The sequence below is a fragment of the Megalopta genalis genome, unplaced genomic scaffold, assembly GCF_051020955.1.
Source record: "Megalopta genalis isolate 19385.01 unplaced genomic scaffold, iyMegGena1_principal scaffold0310, whole genome shotgun sequence".
Lineage (NCBI taxonomy): Eukaryota > Metazoa > Arthropoda > Insecta > Hymenoptera > Halictidae > Megalopta > Megalopta genalis.
Window position 1 is genome coordinate 54172 of NW_027476379.1, and position 6019 is coordinate 60190.

A 6019-nucleotide genomic window follows, 5' to 3' on the forward strand; every position below is an offset into this window, starting at 1 on the left:
TTTAGCTACAAATACTTGTGATATACATTATTAAGCTACAACTGCATGCGAAACGAACGACTTAGCTTCAAATCCATGCGATACACAAGATTTAGCTTCAAATCAATGCGATGTAGTAGGTTGAGCTTCAAATCCATGCGATATAAGTGATATAGCTATAAAAGTAGGAGGAACAAACGAGGTAGCTACAATTCCATGCGAAACAAATGAGTTAGCTTCAAATGAATGCGAAGTAGAAGGCTTAGCTTCAAATCCATGCGAAACAAATGGTTTAGCTACAAATACTTGTGATATATATCATTTAGCTACAACTGCATGTGAAACGAACGAGTTAGCTTCAAATCCATGCGATTCACATGATTTAGCTTCAAACCAATGCGATGTAGAAAGTTTAGCTTTAAATCCATGCGATACACAAGATTTAGCTTCAAATTAATGCGATGTAGTATGTTCAGCTTCAAATCCATGCGACACATATGTTTTAGCTTCAAATACTTGCGATATAAGTGATATGGCTTTAAATACTGTAGGAACAAACGAGGTAGCTTCAATTCCATGCGAGACACATGATTTAGCTTCAAATCAATTCGATGTAGAAGGTTTTGCTTCAAATCCATACGAAACACATGATTTAGCTTCAAATCAATTCGAAGGACATGGCTTAGATTCAAATCCATGCGAAACAAATGATTTAGCTTCAAATGAATGCGATGTAGAAGGCTTAGCTTCAAATCCATGCAAAACATATGGTTTAGCTACAAATACTTGTGATATACATTATTAAGCTACAATTGCATGCGAAACGAACGAGTTAGCTTCAAATCCATGCGATTCACATGATTTAGCTTCAAACCAATGCGATGTAGAAGGTTTAGCTTCAAATCCATGCGATACACAAGATTTAGCTTCACATCAATGCGATGTAGTAGGTTCAGCTTCAAATCCATGCGACACATATGTTTTAGCTTCAAATACTTGCGATATAAGTGATATAGATTTAAATACTGTAGGAACAAACGAGGTAGCTTCAAATCCATGCGAGACACATGATTTAGCTTCAAATCAATTCGATGTAGAAGGTTTAGCATCAAATCCATACGAAACACATGATTTAGCTTCAAATCAATTCGAAGGACAAGGCTTAGATTCAAATCCATGCGAAACAAATGATTTAGCTTCAAATGAATGCGAAGTAGAAGGCTTAGCTTCAAATCCATGCAAAACAAATGGTTTAGCTACAAATACTTGTGATATACATTATTAAGCTACAACTGCATGCGAAACGAACGAGTTAGCTTCAATTCCATGCGATTCACATGATTTAGCTTCAAACCAATGCGATGTAGAAGGTTTAGCTTCAAATCCATGCGATACACAAGATTTAGCTTCAAATCAATGCGATGTGGTAGGTTCAGCTTCAAATCCATGCGACACATATGTTTTAGCTTCAAATACTTGCGATATAAGTGATATAGCTTTAAATACTGTAGGAACAAACGAGGTAGCTTCAATTCCATGGGAGACACATGATTTAGCTTCAAATTAATTCGATGTAGAAGGTTTGGCTTCAAATCCATACGAAACACATGATTTAGCTTCAAATCAATTCGAAGGACAAGGCTTAGATTCAAATCCATGCGAAACAAATGATTTAGCTTCAAATGAATGCGAAGTAGAAGGCTTAGCTTCAAATCCATGCAAAACAAATGGTTTAGCTACAAATACTTGTGATATACATTATTAAGCTACAACTGCATGCGAAACGAACGAGTTAGCTTCAATTCCATGCGATTCACATGATTTAGCTTCAAACCAATGCGATGTAGAAGGTTTAGCTTCAAATCCATGCGATACACAAGATTTAGCTTCACATCAATGCGATGTAGTAGGTTCAGCTTCAAATCCATGCGACACATATGTTTTAGCTTCAAATACTTGCGATATAAGTGATATAGATTTAAATACCGTAGGAACAAACGAGGTAGCTTCAAATCCATGCGAGACACATGATTTAGCTTCAAATCAATTCGATGTAGAAGGTTTAGCATCAAATCCATACGAAACACATGATTTAGCTTCAAATCAATTCGAAGGACAAGGCTTAGATTCAAATCCATGCGAAACAAATGATTTAGCTTCAAATGAATGCGAAGTAGAAGGCTTAGCTTCAAATCCATGCAAAACAAATGGTTTAGCTACAAATACTTGTGATATACATTATTAAGCTACATCTGCATGCGAAACGAACGAGTTAGCTTCAAATCCATGCGAAACACATGATTTCGCTGCAAATCAATGTGATGTAGAAGGCTTAGCTTCAAATCCATGCGAAACAAATGATTTAGCTTCAAATGAATGCGAAGTAGAGGGCTTAGCTTCAAATCCATACAAAACAAATGGTTTAGCTACAAACACTTGTGATATACATTATTAAGCTACAACTGCATGCGAAACGAACGAGTTAGCTTCAAATCCATGCGAAACACATGATTTAGCTGCAAATCAATGTGATGTAGAAGGCTTAGCTTCAAATCCATGCGAAACAAATGATTTAGCTTCAAATGAATGCGAAGTAGAAGGCTTAGCTTCAAATCCATGCAAAACAAATGGTTTAGCTACAAATACTTGTGATATATATCATTTAGCTACAACTGCATGTGAAACGAACGAGTTAGCTTCAAATCCATGTGATTCAAATGATTTAGCTTCAAACCAATGCGATGTAGAAGGTTTAGCTTTAAATCCATGCGATACACAAGATTTAGCTTCAAATTAATGCGATGTAGTAGGTTCAGCTTCAAATCCATGCGACACATATGTTTTAGCTTCAAATACTTGCGATATAAGTGATATGGCTTTAAATACTGTAGGAACAAACGAGGTAGCTTCAATTCCATGCGAGACACATGATTTAGCTTCAAATCAATTCGATGTAGAAGGTTTAGCTTCAAATCCATACGAAACACATGATTTAGCTTCAAATCAATTCGAAGGACATGGCTTAGATTCAAATCCATGCGAAACAAATGATTTAGCTTCAAATGAATGCGATGTAGAAGGCTTAGCTTCAAATCCATGCAAAACATATGGTTTAGCTACAAATACTTGTGATATACATTATTAAGCTACAATTGCATGCGAAACGAACGAGTTAGCTTCAAATCCATGCGATTCACATGATTTAGCTTCAAACCAATGCGATGTAGAAGGTTTAGCTTCAAATCCATGCGATACACAAGATTTAGCTTCACATCAATGCGATGTAGTAGGTTCAGCTTCAAATCCATGCGACACATATGTTTTAGCTTCAAATACTTGCGATATAAGTGATATAGATTTAAATACTGTAGGAACAAACGAGGTAGCTTCAAATCCATGCGAGACACATGATTTAGCTTCAAATCAATTCGATGTAGAAGGTTTAGCATCAAATCCATACGAAACACATGATTTAGCTTCAAATCAATTCGAAGGACAAGGCTTAGATTCAAATCCATGCGAAACAAATGATTTAGCTTCAAATGAATGCGAAGTAGAAGGCTTAGCTTCAAATCCATGCAAAACAAATGGTTTAGCTACAAATACTTGTGATATACATTATTAAGCTACAACTGCATGCGAAACGAACGAGTTAGCTTCAATTCCATGCGATTCACATGATTTAGCTTCAAACCAATGCGATGTAGAAGGTTTAGCTTCAAATCCATGCGATACACAAGATTTAGCTTCAAATCAATGCGATGTGGTAGGTTCAGCTTCAAATCCATGCGACACATATGTTTTAGCTTCAAATACTTGCGATATAAGTGATATAGCTTTAAATACTGTAGGAACAAACGAGGTAGCTTCAATTCCATGGGAGACACATGATTTAGCTTCAAATTAATTCGATGTAGAAGGTTTGGCTTCAAATCCATACGAAACACATGATTTAGCTTCAAATCAATTCGAATGACAAGGCATAGATTCAAATCCATGCGAAACAAATGATTTAGCTTCAAATGAATGCGAAGTAGAAGGCTTAGCTTCAAATCCATGCAAAACAAATGGTTTAGCTACAAATACTTGTGATATACATTATTAAGCTACAACTGCATGCGAAACGAACGAGTTAGCTTCAATTCTATGCGATTCACATGATTTAGCTTCAAACCAATGCGATGTAGAAGGTTTAGCTTCAAATCCATGCGATACACAAGATTTAGCTTCACATCAATGCGATGTAGTAGGTTCAGCTTCAAATCCATGCGACACATATGTTTTAGCTTCAAATACTTGCGATATAAGTGATATAGATTTAAATACCGTAGGAACAAACGAGGTAGCTTCAAATCCATGCGAGACACATGATTTAGCTTCAAATCAATTCGATGTAGAAGGTTTAGCATCAAATCCATACGAAACACATGATTTAGCTTCAAATCAATTCGAAGGACAAGGCTTAGATTCAACTCCATGCGAAACAAATGATTTAGCTTCAAATGAATGCGAAGTAGAAGGCTTAGCTTCAAATCCATGCAAAACAAATGGTTTAGCTACAAATACTTGTGATATACATTATTAAGCTACATCTGCATGCGAAACGAACGAGTTAGCTTCAAATCCATGCGAAACACATGATTTCGCTGCAAATCAATGTGATGTAGAAGGCTTAGCTTCAAATCCATGCGAAACAAATGATTTAGCTTCAAATGAATGCGAAGTAGAGGGCTTAGCTTCAAATCCATACAAAACAAATGGTTTAGCTACAAATACTAGTGATATATATCATTTAGCTACAACTGCATCCGAAACGAACGAGTTAGCTTCAAATCCATGCGATTCACATGATTTAGCTTCAAACCAATGCGATGTAGAAGGTTTAGCTTCAAATCCATGCGATACACAAGATTTAGCTTCAAATCAATGCGATGTAGTAGGTTCAGCTTCAAATCCATGCGACACATATGTTTTAGCTTCAAATACTTGCGATATAAGTGATATAGCTTTAAATACTGTAGGAACAAACGAGGTAGCTTCAATTCCATGCGAGACACATGATTTAGCTTCAAATCAATTCGAAGGACAAGGTTTAGATTCAAATCCATACGAAACACATGATTTAGCTTCAAATGAATGCGAAGTAGAAGGCTTAGCTTCAAATCCATGCAAAACAAATGGTTTAGCTACAAATACTTGTGATATACATTATTAAGCTACAACTGCATGCGAAACGAACGAGTTAGCTTCAAATCCATGCGATTCACATGATTTAGCTTCAAACCAATGCGATGTAGAAGGTTTAGCTTTAAATCCATGCGATACACAAGATTTAGCTTCAAATTAATGCGATGTAGTAGGTTCAGCTTCAAATCCATGCGACACATATGTTTTAGCTTCAAATACTTGCGATATAAGTGATATGGCTTTAAATACTGTAGGAACAAACGAGGTAGCTTCAATTCCATGCGAGACACATGATTTAGCTTCAAATCAATTCGATGTAGAAGGTTTAGCTTCAAATCCATACGAAACACATGATTTAGCTTCAAATCAATTCGAAGGACATGGCTTAGATTCAAATCCATGCGAAACAAATGATTTAGCTTCAAATGAATGCGATGTAGAAGGCTTAGCTTCAAATCCATGCAAAACAAATGGTTTAGCTACAAATACTTGTGATATACATTATTAAGCTACAATTGCATGCGAAACGAACGAGTTAGCTTCAAATCCATGCGATTCACATGATTTAGCTTCAAACCAATGCGATGTAGAAGGTTTAGCTTCAAATCCATGCGATACACAAGATTTAGCTTCACATCAAAGCGATGTAGTAGGTTCAGCTTCAAATCCATGCGACACATATGTTTTAGCTTCAAATACTTGCGATATAAGTGATATAGATTTAAATACTGTAGGAACAAACGAGGTAGCTTCAAATCCATGCGAGACACATGATTTAGCTTCAAATCAATTCGATGTAGAAGGTTTAGCATCAAATCCATACGAAACACATGATTTAGCTTCAAATCAATTC